General features: G+C 34.6%; 1 protein-coding gene and 1 pseudogene across 1 annotated transcript in view; both read right to left on the reverse strand.

The window, feature by feature from the left end:
- Nucleotides 1-18,198, reverse strand: part of LOC145260310 (ephrin-B2-like) — a 366,406-nt gene that overhangs the window by 245,757 nt on the left and 102,451 nt on the right. The window lies entirely within an intron of this gene.
- On the reverse strand, nucleotides 4,704-4,820 carry LOC145263622 (5S ribosomal RNA; annotated as a pseudogene).

An 18,198-nucleotide genomic window follows, 5' to 3' on the forward strand; every position in this document is an offset into this window, starting at 1 on the left:
GGAAAGCCAGCCATAAAATTTAAATGGCGTAGGAGTACAGTTTGTATAATACTGTGAACATAAAGTCCAAATAAATATTGGAATCAATATTTGTAAGACAATCCCAGACAGATATGCGAGATAGAGCAATAGTATGGAAAGTCGGAGTTGAATCGTTCAGAACGAAAAATTTATTGTTTTACAAAAGAGTACAAATAATTATTAAACTTTCTTCCTTAACTCATGGATTTTCAATGGATCTTCCTTCGATAATAGGAGCCATTCAGTAAAATCCATGGAAAAACTTGAATACTTATTTTTAATCCTTTGTCAAACACTAAATTCTGTTGTAATTCTACATAATTTAACTCAGAATGTCCACACACATACACACAAATATATATATATATATATATATATATATATATATATATATATATAGAGAGAGAGAGAGAGAGAGAGAGAGAGAGAGAGAGACGACGTAAATAAATTTATGACGTTCATTTGCTTACGTTCTAAGAATTCAACATGAACAACCGTGTCAAGTACGATTGTTTCTAAGCTGATATGGATTTTTAAGGATACCAAGTCTCTTTATAAGCATAGTAATATATATATATATATATATATATATATATATATATATATATATATATATATATATATAATAAATGCTTATTATTATCATAGAGAATAGACACAAAAGTTCGAAGTTAAAATACAGTATCAGGTCTAGAGTTCAGCCAATCCTCAAATATACACAGATTGAGATGTTACGAAGGAACCAGGACATGACAATTTACTTAAAATGGGTTACAAAGCAACGAAGATACAATAGGAGAAATATTGAACATTATAGACATGGAAAGATCATACAATATAGAGAGGAATATAATACAATTACAGTTTTTTTTAAATATATATATATATATATATATATATATATATATATATATATATATATATATATTAGTGTTGGGATGATTAATCGGAATCGGGAATCGGAAAAATCGGGATTTTTGGAGGTATCGGAATCAGTATGTGAATCGAAAAAAATTGTGCCTATTTTTCGATGCCAAAACGATTCCTTTAATTATGTTTTTTTTTAACTTCATTTTGTTTGAAACAAAATCTCCCACTGATGGTAGTAATGATGAAATAAATATTTATTGATTTGAAACTAGCAATAAAACTGAAATCTATAGATCAACCCCACCCGCAAGAGTGTTTTCACGTTTGAAAAGATACACATTTAACATGTATCGAGAAAAATAACTTAATAGTTAAATATTTAGAGATTTATAAAGAATCAGAATCGGAAATTGTATCGAAATCCGGAAAAATATTGGAATCGTACCATCACTAAGATTATATATATATATATATATACACACACGCACACTAGGAGGTCGCCTGGCATTGTCTAATCGTAAAATACGCTTAAATATAATATTTTGAATAATGCAGATTTCGTACTTATTCTTATATTGAACCCAATAAATAGTAATAATTTAAAAAATATATAAATACAAATAACTCGTGCGCCACCACTGAAAATCGAAACCAAAACGTTTAGCTTACGGTTTAATTTTTTCCTTTCCCGTTAATGCCTGAGCTATGAATACATATTTGCTCCAAGGCTAAAAGTTAAAACATTAATCAATATCTATTACGTTACGCATGCATATTCGTAATGCCGTCGTTCTACCTTCACCTGATATATTCCATTTCTTTAATTTTTACTTTTGCACCGATTTTACCCGGCTAAAACCCAAATACAAAGTTTTGCAGGAGTTCGAATACCCTATATATTAAGTTTCATGTTTGCAGACCAAAATCTCTAGGAGGAGTTTGGTAGGACAAATCTTTTAAATATATATACGCATACATAAATATATTTAGAAAGAGGTTTTTGCTTACTATAATCTTTTTACTAAGACATTACGCAAGTATAAGTCATGTAGATTATCCGCATGAATATAACAACATGTTAACTAAAGATGATCATCCCATGAGAAAACTGAAAAATAAAATTAATAGAAATGAATGTTTAAAAGATTATGCAAATTAGCAGATGAATGCAATTCCACGACCCATAACAATGTTGTATTTTCTTTTTAAATAAATAGGAAAAGGGGGTTTTAATACGAATATCAATACACACACACATACACAAATTATAAGAGTATATATGTTATCAACAATGCTATTAAGTGCTTATTAAAATTCCCGGTAATAATTACTAAGAATAAATTATGTTTTATTTCGCTTTGACCTACAATAATACTACATGCAATGCAAGTAATATTTGTCTTTGTTTTGTAAAATTCTTTCCTGGGAATAAATATGTAAAACATTTTGGGCGACATCTCAAGTCAAAAAATGAAGAGACACTGATTAACATATAGTTGCAATGAAATGCGCCGTTTGCTATTGGCCAGCGTGAACCACTTCATAATTGACACTTTTCAATCCTATCATTAAAATTTATTGTAATAATAAAAATAAAATATGGCAAAATACGAGTCATTAAAAGTTTCAAGTATTTTATTCTTTTATTATTTCTTCTTTGTTTGGAAAAAAATCCTTATGTTTCTTCCCTTTCCTTTTCATATATTGATATTTGGGTTAGACAATGCTGGGAGGAAAAAAGCAATCAGACATCGAATCAGCTTTTAAATAAAATCAAAAACACCAAGGAAAATTATTACAATTATGGACATCATTATAAATAGATTACAAAGGATAACAAACAGAATAGAAATTAACTAATTATACCAACGTTGAAAGAATGGGTGGAAGTTCTTAGGCTAGTAGGTGTAGCAGTTGAGGTAGCAGGGTCAGTTTACAAGAAAACATGGGAGGAAACGATAAAAATGTTGGGTAAATAAAGATCTGGCCAGAGATAGGTTATTTGGAAGTTAATTTTTAAAAGTAACTCAACTCCTGTCAGCGTGTAAAAGGGACGTTAAACTGATGATGAAGAAAAACAGTGCTCAAGAATAACCAAGAGTCACGGTGATTATCTTATCTTTTAATGTACAAACAGAACTACATGTAATAGGATATGCTAAATCAAGTCCTCACCAAAATGTAGAAAAATTGATCGAGCAAGAAGATCGACTAGAACTTTTTACAGAAAATAAAATAAGTCCTACCATATTTTGTATATTCGCCATTAATAAAAGCAAAAGTAGCCATAAATCAGGGGAGATAAGTTGTCACATTTAACCAACAAAAATGAAGCTTGGTGAAATGAAGAGACAATGACTTTCTGCATCTGATGCACTGCAGCGTCTGCTGTGGCAAGACATTGAAACTGGAAATGCCTCTCCAGATGCAGGCCTCGACGGGTAATAAGAAGGCCTATGTTTGTCAAGTTACCAGAGTACCCTCGCAGTGTAGGGGACAAAATCCTACGGAAAGACAAACCAATACGGTCGGAACCAGCACATCTGCAGGAGTTACTGGAAATATGTTTCAGTGCTTCACAATCCTCCTACCAGGACTCAAAACCAGATTGGAAATAATGCCGAGATAAGCGAAGAGCACATACAGCTCCTGGTATTCCGAAATGGTCACCTATTTTAGTACTGGCCAGATTCAACGATGCTTAACTTCAACGATCTTATGGGAACCGGTGTGCCAACGTGATTGCGACGTCTACCATCAAGATGACAGCGTTAGAGAAATCTAATAGAATAATTAGAATCGTTTAATTGTAGGGCATTACATCATGAAACAAAAAAGGTACAAAATTTTCAGAAGCAACTTCCAGAAGGAGGAGAAAAAACACACACACACACACACAATCAAGCTAATCTCGGTTATACTTTATTCGGAGTGAACGCCTCCTGAAAACCTACTCACCATCAATGAAATTAAACTACTTTCCCATTTAACAAGTGGTTAGCCTTCCAATAATATTTGAGTTCAGTACACCACGGAGACAACAAATATGAGATCCGTAGGGTATATTCATACGTTTTCAAATAACTCATAAAAGTGGAGACCCCCATCAACTGCAGTTACCAATCAGTGTTGGCGGGGAAAGCTCTGATGATAATACAAAACACAAAGAAATGGGAAGGTACAGACAAAAGTATTAATGATGAATGAATGGGATAATAATATTCAAAACAACGACATATAATAAAACTGAAGATATCAACAACGACTATATAATTAAGTAAGAAAGAAGAAAAAAATGCTAACATAAAAAAGCGTCCTAGTGAAAATTATAGCATGACAGTTGCAGTAGTAGCAGTAAAAAAAATGTCGCTTAATATTAACATTATGGGAATTGTCAAAAATGCAGATCGACACTATTTTAAAACAGTTATAGTCAAAACTGTCTGCTCTTTTTGACTTCCGGTTTTTCTTCACAGACGGGACGACGGTAACAAGCAAAATATGGTCTCCTCTGATTCATGATTATCTTTCTCTCAGATAAGGTGAAATCCCCTCATCCCTACTTCTATTAAGAATGGCTTTCTTATCCGCCAGTAGCATACGTTCTTTCGCCATAATACTACTTTCCCAAGTGTGGCTTCCTCCAGTTTTAACAGATTATGGGTACCCACTGTAAGGGTGCCTGCGCGCGAAATTTGTGTGGCAAGAGTTGCGCAGTCTTCAACCACGCCTCTCCTGAGTCGACATTGTTGCATACAAGTGGCAAGTGGAGGTACAAGACGACTGGAAACAATGCCGACATGAGCGGAGAGCACATACAGCGCCTAGAATTCCCAAATGGTCACCCATCTGGTACTAACCAGGCTCAACGTTGCTTAACTTCGATGATCTGGCGAGAACCGGTGTGTCAACGTGATTATGCCGTATCCCAAGTATCAACATGCCATATACTTAGCTCGCGTAGCTTACTTGCTAAAAGTGTTTTCTTAACATTGACTATTATATTATTGAATGAAAATATGTTTCCTCTTATTATGCTGTAATTTAATGCCGAGTTAACAGGCCTGATCTAATTGAATTTCATGATCCAATAAACGATTTCGAATAAAACGTTGAAAAAGAAAACTGGGGGTGAGGGGGTGGTGGGTAAGGGGAAAAAGCAGGAAATAAGAAAACCCGATTTCCCCACCGTCTGAATGCGACACATTTGTAAAATTGGGTCAACACAGCTGTGGGTACCCGCATTGGTTTCTACCACCCGTCTTGCTCGCCCTACCTTCCATACACACAAAGAATCATCCCCTCTTCACGACCCAACTTATACAATCCAGTTTTCTTTTCATACAATTTGCTCGACTTTTCAGCCAAACGTTTTCATTTTGTTTAAATCTAATAAAAAGTAGGCTTTTGATAGCTGTTGTGCAACAGTGTATAATGAAAATACATACTCACGCACATCATTACGCACACATATACTTACACACACACACAGGTAGAATTTCCCACACTCTTTATCTGTACCTAAATCTAAACGCAAATGCCATGAAGAAAGCTTCTTTCGTGGAACTGTTCAACTGACCTGCTTCTCAGTTGAGTACAACATGGTCATCTTCAAGTCCATTGTAAACAAGATTTTGTTCAGCCACCCCCTTAACCAAATTTACCCACTTTGAGCTACTAACGATCATTACTACGCTCTTGTCTCAGTGAATCAACCCTTATCCTCGAGTGGTTTTCGGGCCTTGATAAATGGCGACTTTATTGTAAAAAAAAAAAAAACGAAAAAAACATGTTCCCATATGTGATTTATACCTATATAGAGTTGCATAAGAATTTTTATTTTAGTTTTTAGTTCGTTTCTATTTTCGATAATACTGTTTGTTTGTTTTTTTAAATCTATCTTTTGGTCAGAAAAAGCATTGTCAAAAATAGAAAAAGAAACAAATTAAAAATTAAACTAAAAGACTCTCATACCACTTTATATTGGTATAAATGATATATGTATGTATGTTTTTAAAAGTTAAATTTAATTATTACGGCATCGTGTATTTATGGAATTACTAGTAGATGTCCCGGGGCGTTGCCCGGTATTAAACGTAGCATTAAATTTCTTAAGAAAATGGAGTAAAAAAAAAAAAAAAAAAAAAACCGCAAGAAATTGAGATATGTACATGTCTTTTCTAAACAGTTCACTTTTGCAAGTCAAAAATACTCGAGCTGAGATCGAAACCAAAACATAGAAACAGTGAGTCAAGTACGGTAACCATTACGCCAGCTTGCCACAATCTTTAAAAAGGGTTTTCAAACCTAGCTATTTTTAACATAATTTATCGTGGGCGATTCGCGCATGCACATTGGTAAAACAGTTGACAAACACAAAAATCTGATGACCCCACAAAGTACCAATTTGTCAATTTTTATCCCTTGGCAGCCCCTGATCCGGATGAAAACCGATTAAAAAGGGTTTCCATATGTCTGAATACCCTTTATACCAATTTCAAGTTTTTAAATCAAAAATCCATTGAGTATATGGGTTGAGACTTGTCCTCTCACGCTCACACATTCTTACTTTTATAGATATATAGGTAAATTAGTTGACCCAGCCTGTTATGAAATTATAACTAGTTGTGCGTTTAAAGATTTTTAAGCTCAGAACTAACTTTCTAATCGACAGTAAAAGTTGGCCATATTCCCTTTAAATGTCGAAGGGTTAGAAAATAATTACTTTTTTGTTATTTGAAATATTAACACAAGATTAGAATTGCCAACCTGTTTACGAATAAACCGAGAAGTATTCTGGTGAATTATTATTTTGTGGAGTAAAATTTTAAAATGTGTCATTTCACATTTTCATTTTTTATTTTAATAAATATTCGATTAATAATGCTAGGTGTATGTCTGAAATACAAACATACACGCGAGAAGTTGTCGCAATTTTATTAATATAGCGATTTAAAAAATGCAACTAGGTCGGCAAAATTCTGCTTGCTTTGAACAAGCCAAGATCCAAGAGTAACGTCAAAAGTTCCTACACAGACACACTAATTAGGTAGAATTCGATTTTTAAGCCTGCATCCCTGAGCAATCAACAATTTTGAAAAAGAAAAATATTTTCTTTTTTCGCCTCTAAATTAGAGAGTCGGCCTAAGGGCGGTAACGGGTAAATGAAGCAGATATGGTTTTGGTCGGCGCACTGGCGAGGCTAGTCAGTCATTAGCATAAAAACTTCCGACTTGGCAAGATATAGAAAGAGAGGAAGAGAGAGAGAGTACATCACGTTTATTATCGAATAATTAAGCAGAGAGAAAGGAAGTGTTGAAGATTGTGGTAGGCCGTGTCAGAAAAGACAATGGCTTCTTTAAAAAAAATAAAATACTGCTTTCGTTTGTACAAATTCAAATTCGAGAAAAGAACGTACCCATTCTAACACAAATGACATTTCATATACATAATTTGATAGTCTCCTCATCATATATATATATATATATATATATATATATATATATATATATATATAAGCCTGATGAATCCTAGCTGGATGAAACGCGGAATATTCTGTGTAACTTAATTGCCATACATATTTTATAATTTACTACCTACATATTGAGCAATGTTGAAGTAAATACTTAAAGTTTGCGCATAAATTTATACTTTTGTATATTAATTTATGTGATTAAGTAAAGTAATCATATATATATATATATATATATATATATATATATATATATATATAAACAAAACCACACACACACACACACACACACGAAATATGGACTTTTACACTTCAAAATAAAGAACAAGGTGAAAGTGAAATATAGAATAGACAAACTTATATTTAGACATAAGTAATTTCATCCTTTGCGAATGAAGCAGAACCTCATTATTTCTATCAGCCAAGTTTGATAAATACTTGTCCGCCCTTAATCATACCCAGCTTCTCATCTTAACCACCCCACCCGCACTTTAGGCAGCATATATACACCTTCAGCTCTTTATTTTAGCCTCATCATATTCCTACAACATATCAGGTGATGCTTTTTTTTCTTTCTCTAACTGATCTGTCAGCGTGATGAATTTCTACGCGACTGGGACCTATTATCGAAAAGAGACGCGCAGAAATATTCAATGACGGGAATAACAGAATCACATTTAGTGTTAGAATAGGGAGATTAGGTGAGCATCTCTTTAGCTCATCAGATGCCAGAGGAGTTGAGAGAATATGCTGACTTGGGCTTGTTGGTGCATAGCCGTCTTGTTTAATAGATAACGAGGAATCGGAAATAACTACCAGAAATGAATGATGTAGTAACCAACCGACTTCGCTAAGAAGCAGGAATAACTGTGAAATAAAAATGATGCAATAACCATTTTGAACATTCATTTACAATTTTCTATTAGCTGAGCAAATCGTTTATTGCCTTATTCATTTCTGATATTCTTTTTTGTTTTTCGATTCTTATCAGAAAAGAACGATACAATAACCAATTTACTTCACTAGCAATCGGAAATAACTATCAGAAAGGAACACTGCAATAACCTGTCGGTGTCTCCGTTCAGTCTCAAAAGACGAATGATACCCCTGTAGGGGAAGCCGCGCGTGTAACTATGAGGCAAAGGTTGCGCAATAAACAACCATACACCTCCTGAATCGGCACTGTTTGAGTCCAGTGGCAAGAAGAAGTCCAGGGCGACTGAAAACAATGCCGAGATAAGCGGAGAGCACATACAACACCTGGAAGTTCTAAATGGTCTCCTGTTTAGTACTGACTAGGTTCAATGTTGCTTAACTTCGCTGATCCAGTGGGAACTGGTGTGCTAATGTGATTATGCCGTACAATCTGTATACACAGGCATTTTAACTTATTCGTTAGCTGAAGTAAATTGGTTATTTCATAGCTCCTTGCTGATTGGTATCGTTTGTTCTTAGTTATTAGGAAGCTAAAATGCAATAACAAAACTACTTTGCTAAGAATCCGAAATAAATACTAGAAAAAAAAAGCAAAAAAAAAACAACGAAGTTATAATCAATTTACTCAACAGTGAATAATGATACAGTACTCAAACATTTTCAATTTTCGGTAGTTGAGAAAATCGGTTTTTACATGGTTCCTTTCTCATATTCTTTTATCAATTTTTTCTATCAGAAACGAACGATATAATATTAACCCTAATAATCAGAAAGAACAATAAAAAACGGTGTAATAACAGTTAAATGATCAGAAATGACAGCTAGAAGGGAACAAGGAAAAAGCAATAATTATAAATCGGAAATAACTATCAGAAAGGAACGATGAAATAAGCAATATTTACTTAACAAAGAATCGGAAAAAGGATTAGCAGAAAGGAAGAATGTAATAACAAATCTACTCAGTCGTTTCTGGAACATCACGAGTCACAAAACATGGATTAATAAACACCTTTGTTCATTCTGTCATTAACCCCCCCCCCAAAAAAAAGAAAACCGTTCAAACAAAGAAACTTCGAAGAGAATAAAATAGTATTTGAAGATTTTTACAGCATACAAATTATTAATCGAAGAACAATAATCGCTAATAACGATTGTGTGCAGACTTACACGAGATAACAAACGACGTATTGCTAAAACAGTCACACACAACAAAAAGAAAAATCTAAAAGGAATTAGCGAATGCAGCGTATTCTCTTTAAGCATGATACCGATTACCTCCATTATTCCATAGTTTATTCGTCTTAAATAAAAAGGGTATATCGAACAAATCTGCTAGTACAGCGAATTTCTTTGCTGTTCCTTATGTTATATTAATCTGCAGATGCAGAGGATTAAATCCCCATTAACCTTGCAGTTAAAACATATTTTACTTCTGGAAGAAGCAGGGGCCAGGTAACATCGCTAATCTTGTCTGTCTCTATATAAGTTAGATGTGTGTGTGTGTGTGTGTGTGTGTGTGTGTGCATATATATGCATATTAAATAGATGATGAATGAAAGTTACATATAACTTTATTATATCGGATCAAAACGAAGAGGAGACGAGAGAAAAAAAAACTCTTTATGCCATAACATTTCGAAGCTAAATGCTTCTCATTAGAAGAGGAGAAGGTCTAGTATTATACACCAAGTATTGAAAATATAGATAATACCTGGCTTAAAAGCATTTACATTGGAAATGAAGTACACACACACATCCTAAACATGATTATCATGAATTTTAGAATTATTTTTATAGCAAAACAGTAAGTAACATGAACACCATATTTAATTTAATGTTTAAGGAGTTATATATATTAGTTCATGCGTCCCTATAGACTGTTATGAGATGTAAGATTTTATGTATCGATTTTAAGTATTTACTTGAACAGTGTTCAATATGGAAGGAGAGCTAGAAGTTATGAAAATATATATGTGGCAATTAAGCTACACAGAGGCTTCAGCATTTCATCCTCATGGGGAATCTCCTAAACTAAATGAACGGTTCGTTGTGAATTTCCTAATATATATATTCTAAACAACAGTGACATGTGCACAGTAATTTTATATTCTTTTTTTATATACTTCATGATGCATATATATAAGTTAAATATGTATACGTATAAATGCGTTTACTTCCAAGAATTAGGAAATGCTAGATAATATTGTTAATCTATTATATAAAGGAAAGTTGTCCTTTCTGTGTATGTTCGTATCAAACTCAAAAAATACCAAACATCCGCTTCTAAACCTTGCATATTCTGATTTAGTACGACTCCGATAAGTTTATGGTAAAAATAAATGCTCTAAGATTTATGCATCTGGCGTCACTATGTAACATAACGCAGACGCATATGCAAATGCATGCAAAATGACGTCACCGGTAGGTAGAATAAAAACTTTAAAAAGGAGATCACGTTAGAGATGAAAATAACGTTCGAGATTACGTTAGCGGCGTAAATCATGTTCGGGAAGATGATCACGTGAGAGACGTCACAGCCGTTGTGAGAAGTCACGCGTGGCGCAAGAACGAGTAAATAAATGTCGTTGCACAACAAAAAACAAACGAGTTAAAGTTATTTTCTATTCTTTGTCTAATTATTTTTTTACAAGGTAGTCACCACTTATCAAGGCCCGGAAGCCACTCAGGGATAAGGGTTATTGCATGTACAGTACGTTTGTATTGGAGATTTGATAAAGTGTCTTAGTTAAGGGGGCGGTTCATCAGGAATGTGTTTATGTTGGACGAAGACACCTAGGTTATAGTCAGGTGGAAAACAGGCAAACGGAGTTCCACAGGCGTGCACTTCTAAGAAAGAAACTTTGTTTATGGAATCTACGTTTTGGTTTTGGTACAGATAAAGAGTGGGGAAAATTTTTGACAGCAGTTTCAGCTAGACAGGTGTTTATCGTGAAAGATTGGCGAGAGGGGACCAGAGATTGGAGCTCAGACGAACACTTGCCATGGACATAACGATAAAACAAAGACAAGCTCGCAACGTCTCTCCTGTGGGAGAGAGGTTGCTGGGAAGAGAAAAGGGCATCTCCCACTAGGCTACGAAGTCTATTTTATACTCCGTCAAGGCAGGATATGCTATTTTTAGCAGCTCCTGCTCAGATGTGGTAGCAGTACTTCTGGCCAGGAGCTACTAAAAACAGCCTTGCGACTGAGGCTACGACATGTTGGGTAACGTTACAACTAGATAACTAAATTAGTAAGTGAAACAACAACAACAAAAGAAATGGTTTTCATTGAATACATTCGTAGAATTAAAAAAAAAATAACTTGGAAGTTTTAAAGTTATTTCTTCCCGAAACAATTAAAAATAAGAAATTAAATAATGAAAATAAAAAATGATAATATAAGCCACCAGAGTATGAATAAAACAAGACAATGATGCTTTATGGTGTCTTGGCAGTGCTGGGTGACTGTTAGCGATACATCATGCAACACGGAAAATATAAGTAAACATTCCTAGCTATTTACTGTCATATGTTTGGACTCGAATAAGACTTAACATGTACGTAACCGGAGTATTCCTCGGATTATTCTCAGGTGACAGAGAAAGATTTCAGGTTTGATACACAATTGCATGCCATCTCCTTCGTGGATTGAACAAACTCTTAAGTAAAAGATCAAGGTTTTATTTATCCTCTTTGTAGTCTCGGTCGCCTGACCCTCCCTTTACCTGGAACCCCCACCCCTCCGATTATGCAAGAACAAGTGAAGTAGATATGAGAACAACCCACGTTTACTTTGGTGCCATCTTACCATAAGGTTCTGCGCATCCCTTGAAGCTACTAAAAGACAGTAGCACGAGATGCAGAAAGAAAGACCTCTATACACATCGGGAAAGGGAGGGAGGGTTAGGAACTTGAAGAGATTCTTCTTACGCTTTAGATCTTTCTTCGTGGATCGCAGACGGAGTTTCTCCGGAAGAAAAAGCACTTAGAAAACTGACAAATATTTTAAAACCCTTATTTATTCAACCACATATTCAGATTTCCCAGGTAATAAATAAAATAACATAAGAAAACTAAATCCATAAGTTAAAAAAAAGAGAGATCCGTGCATTCTCGAAGAACTATTATTGGTAATGGGGGAGGGTGACTTAGAGCCATTAGGAAGCAACGATCTTGGAGAATAAGATATAGGCGGGTAACAAACGAACAAAAAAAAATCTTTTGAACTTTATGAGGAATTCATAGCCATAAACTTCTTTCATTTCCTTGGAGTTTTAGGCGGGAATCCGAAAAAGATGTAGGTTGAAACAAGCTGAGAGGCTGATGAAATTACTTTGAAGTTGGAAATGGATAGTCGGAAAAGGAACCCTAAAAAAAGCAGAAGACATGAACAAGAATATTTCAAAATTGGTTGAACGCCAAGAAATGAATTTTAAATAATTACAATCTCGTTGATAGTAAGATTTTAGCTTGATAGCTATTGGATTGAGCATATTGGCGAGTGAAATAAACTGCCGCTAGTATATAAAGCAATCCTCTTTTTGTAAACTAATAGAGCTTAGACGTTTCGACAATGTTTAATCATTGTAAGTTCGCATGCCCATCTTAGCAGCAGCCACATAGCGTTGACTGTCGCCTAGGCAGTCATTTCAATCCTGGTTTGAAGTAGTTTCTACTCTAGTCCCACAGAAATGCTGTGATACAGCGAAACAATCTGTACGTGGATGAATATATATATATGTGTGTGTGTGTGTGTGTATTATAATTTTTAACCTTTAAAACTATATTTAAAAACATGTTTAATCCCAAAACCCTTCATTGCAAAATCATTCTGCTTGTAAGTCAATCACCTGAAAGCACTGCTTGCTTCTTGGATTTCACCCTAGTCCTAATATTATTTTAAAGATCATCTGCTGTTTTCCATGTTAAAATATTTCAGGAATTATACACACACACACGCACACATTGCTTTATTTATACAAACATTGTTGCCTACATATGTGCATACCTGTTCCAGCTGTGATTTCTCTCGAAAGAGAACTTTACCAAGCCGAAGTCTTCACATAAACGTACTACTTAAATTTTAGCTCTATCAAAATAAATCCTTTTTTAAGATTCAGCTTTTCTGAAGATTTCGACCCGAAGTAGTTGCATAAAAAAATAAATCACAACTGAAACATACATGCATATATGGAGCCAACTAAGCTGCCAATGGAACGTTGAAAAGATTGAAAACGATAGAAAAAATGAAAGGAAAAATTTGCTTAATCGAGATAAATTTCGTGACATTTTACTTAAAATGTTGTAGTCCGTGAAGAGACAGTTCCATGGAATATGTTTCACGGATGGGGAAATACTTGGAAAGGAACTGTTCATGAAAACTGTTTAGTTATAGGTACACAGAGAATGACAATGTTTTAATTTACTGCGCACATACTTGCATACGTAATTGAAAAAGACTTACTTCGCTGTGAGCCGGCAATTCGGGATGGAAGTCTGAATTAAGTGTAACAACAGGTCGGAAGGAACCGATTATAAAAATGCGTGGATAATTTCCCCTCTCTCTAGCTGTGCCTAAATCTAAACGCAGATTCCATGAACAAAGCTTATTTCCAGAACTGCCCGCCTGTGAAACACTGTTCCACCGTCCTGCTTCCCGATTGAGTGCAACATGGCAGACTTCAAATCCAATGCAAACAAATCCTTCTGGAGCCATCCCCATAAATAATCAAATTCTACCCAATTCACACAATTAACGATTACTACACTACCAAATTACATTCATTAACCCTTATCCTCGAGTGGCCTTCGGCTCTAGATAAGTGGTGACTCCCAAGTAAAAAAAAAAAGTCTAAAATTTGAATTTGAAACTTAAGCATGAAAGACGATCGAACAGAGTCTCTTATTCATTTAAAACATCTTAAAAAAAAAGAAAAAGAAAAAGCTAAAGAAAATGATTGAAAGAAATAAAACATATTTTTGGTTCTGTTAAAATAACTTTCTTTTATTATTATGTTTATGCAAGAACCGTGGCATAGTGGATAGACTACTTGGTAAAATTCAGTAGTAAAGTTATACTCTTTTGGTTCAATTACTCAGTGCGGGCAATACTCAAAATACAATGACGAATTGCTGAAAACATCTACACAGTCATGGTGGATGGAACGAGAGCATGTTACCCCCGTGGATTAAATAAAGCGCTCTGTTCGAAATTCCGTGCAGGTTTCGAAGTTGATTCAAAGATTCCCAACGTCTACATTGCTGACAGAACGAGAACATAAAGAGTTCCATTCGAAATTCCATGCAGATTACAAAATCCCGAATTTGATAAGATACGTCTGAAGAAGGTCGGAGGTTATATCGACCGAAACGGTGTGCAAGTAACACTCAAGATGATAACAGTAGTTTGAAGAATTTTAATAATACGAATGTTTTATCATCAAATGATTTTTGAAATTCAGAATTTTTGTTTCGCAAGCACGGCAATAATGATAGGTTTAGGATTTAACCCACACCATTATAGGTTCTCTATTTAAATATTTGGAAGACGGAGAAAAGCAACGGGAAAAACCAATTAGAAAATTGTCCGGATGTTTGGAATTTCCCCTTATTTTCATAATAAACAAATAAATAAGCAGAGAAGCGGAGTTGGGGGGGAGGAGAAAGGCGGGAAAATGAACGCGGGAAGACACAGATATGATGTCAGAGACGGGCGCATTTGAAGAAGAATTAGTGAATTTATCGGCATGTTAAAAGAAGAAAAAAAATGATTGAATATTCTTCGTTTGGCAGAGGTAATAATACATTTTTTTTCTTTCTGTGTGCCCCCCCCCCACAATCTTTCTCGCTGTCCATGTTACTTCGATACGCGAGTAATAGAAAAGGCGTGATGAGATATCGTAGGCAGAATGAGTTCGTTAATTTATCATAAACACATCTGACACACCCGGCGATGGGAGATGTAAAAACTGCCAGCGACGGGGGACATCGCGATAGGAACTACCCCCTTTATAACGAGGAAGATAGAGAATAAAAAAAAAGACCGATAAGAAAAGACTGGAAAGAAACAGGGACAAGGAGAGAACAAAAAGAAAGTTACAGATAAAGAAATATTCTTAATTTACGTCCATTCAATTTACGCGTTTAGAAAAAAAAACTGCTATTTTTAAATTATGCGTGACAAACCGACTGATGAAACTATAACCTAAAACTCACACGTGACAGAAAAACAATATAAATATGCGTGGACGCATCTATACTGCATTTACTATGGAAGTATTCCCTTTCTGAGACAAGTTTAATTTTAAGCTTACATTTATAAACGAAGATATTTGTCTTCACTCAACAGAGCTTTACAATTATCGACCTAAAGAAAAATCTATCAGACATGTGCACGTTATGTGATGATGTATTAGCGTGAAACCTGACCAGTTAGAGGGTTGAGAACATGCGTTGCATGGAGTGAAATTATTTGGGGATGATACGATGGATGTTAGATGCGAGGCTTAAAGATAGGCGTAGATCTGATTCAATCACGACAGTATAGGGCGATGTATGCAAGACAGAAAACTTCGATGATATGGTCACATTGAAAGGATGGGTTAGTAGATATAGAACAGTTAAAGTAACCGTGAAAAAAATACAATATATAAATTCAAATCGTATCTATCCATTTTTTTGTCATCGATAGCTTTCTTCCCACAAAATCAATAGTTCATTCAGGTTTTTCAATTTTACTTATGGATTTTTTGCAGAAGCTTGTTAAAAATAACCTGTAATTCGAGTTATACATTTCAGAAAATACTCTGAGTCGTAATTATTTTGAAATAGCTACAATTAAAAGGAATGGACGCGCCGTTGTATTCATCCATACAGAGTTAGTTCCCTTTAATAAAAAAAAAAATAAAATAAAACTATGGATAGTTTATAAAAATAAATATGAAACAAACTGCAAGAAAATAAACTACCGAGCAACTCGGAATATGTACAGCTAATGTGTTAGATATTTGTATGCGTTTTACAGAAAATGTACCCCCTTTCGAGTTATTTAACGCAAATCACAATACCGTAGAAGATTCAGTAAGACAAAACTGCCATTGTAGCCATAGTTTGGCAGGAAATTGTAGTTTTATGTCTTTACTAACATGTAGGAGTGCATAAGAAAACATGGTTGATAAGAAAACGTGGATGAATACGATCGTATTCATTATAGCAGTCACAAAACTCCAAAGAAAGAAAACAAAGGAAGACACGCAAACATAGAGTAATAAGCACATAATAATAATGATGATGACAATAATAATAATAATGTTGATTATCATGATGATTATAATAATAATAATAATGTTGATTATCATGATGATGACAATAATAATAATGTTGATTATCATGATGACAATAATAATAATAATGTTGATTATCATGATAATAATAATAATAAAAATAATAATAATAAATGTAGTAAAGGAAGGTACTTTATATATATTACAAAAGATCGGAACAACCTCCGTACCGTCGGTTTCAAATCAAATAAAGAGAACAGACAATAGGTCTCTTTTCCTTCAAAGATATAAACAGAGGTTAAAGAGAGTCGGGTAAAGGATATCAAATATAGTTTTCCATTGTTTGGATTTAAAAACGGTGTTATCGACATGCACTACATACATGAATGCATATTACGCTCTCATTTTTTAAATTTCCTTAATAATTGAACACTCTGTTGGGGTTCTCTCCAACTAACCTTATACAGAGAGATACAAGACAAAGGGAGTAGAAGAAAGATATAACAATATTTGTTCGGGGAGGGGGGAATATGTAAAGGAGGGAGACGTAAATAAAGAATGTGTGTGTGTGTGAGAGAGAGAGAGAGAGAGAGAGAGAGAGAGATTGAAGGGCTCGGAGAGGTAATAATGAAAATACAAAAGTAACAAAAGAGAAACAAAATTCCAGACAAACAAACAAAGTAACTGACGAAGAGAGAAACCCAGGCAGACATACACGTATGAAGGGCACGACCCACGAGACTTAGATGGAGGTTCCAAGATTGAATATGTTGATAAAATAAAATTAGGGAGGGAAGCGGAAAAGGAGAGAGAGAGAGAGAGAGAGAGAGAGAGAGAGAGAGAGGGGGGGTACACAAATATATATCACCTCTACTACACAAACATTCATGCAACAACAACAACAAAATTCAGAAAACAAAATAAATAAAGAAGGATTGAGTGAGAAAAAAAAAGATAGACGCTCAGGGCGATCGTCTTCACTTTTTACAAAAAAAACAACAAAAAAAACAAACAAACAAAAAACCCTAATACAACCGTCTTCACCTTTTGATTCAAGCAAATATTGTCAGACAAGATAGCATGATGAGCATTCCCCCCCCCGCAACCACCCTGGAAAATGGTAAATGTCTTGTTTGCCTCGAGGACGAAGAAAGCGAATGCAATCTCTGTCCAGTTGTGCCTCGTCTTAAAAAAAAAGAAAACGTTTTAAGAAACAATGATTGGGGGTCAGATGGGCTGCTCCCAACAAAACACTTATCAGAATGGACATGTCGAAAAAAAAACAAGTTTAAAAGCGTTCTCTATCAAATGACAGCTTAGATAAACGCTATGCTAGTTTGGCTGGCATAGGGTTCTAGACATTCTTTCTAAGATACTGCAAAAACTTATAGCATAACCACGTTTATATTTACTTGCTAGAAAAGAGTCAGGCACAAGGTCGATTTTGAATCCGGGAAAATACAGCTCTCCTAACTGAGGAATATTTATTGATAGTGGCTTAAGTGCGAAAAAATTACCGAGAGAAATGTTTGTCAAAGATACATCTTAATCTCACTTTAAGAAGATAGTTTCAGATCAAATAAACTTGACTTCGTGACTGTTATGACATCAATTG

Source organism: Euprymna scolopes, chromosome 3, assembly GCF_053919585.1.
Source record: "Euprymna scolopes isolate OS-2025 chromosome 3, ASM5391958v1, whole genome shotgun sequence".
NCBI classification, from domain to species: Eukaryota; Metazoa; Mollusca; class Cephalopoda; order Sepiida; family Sepiolidae; genus Euprymna; species Euprymna scolopes.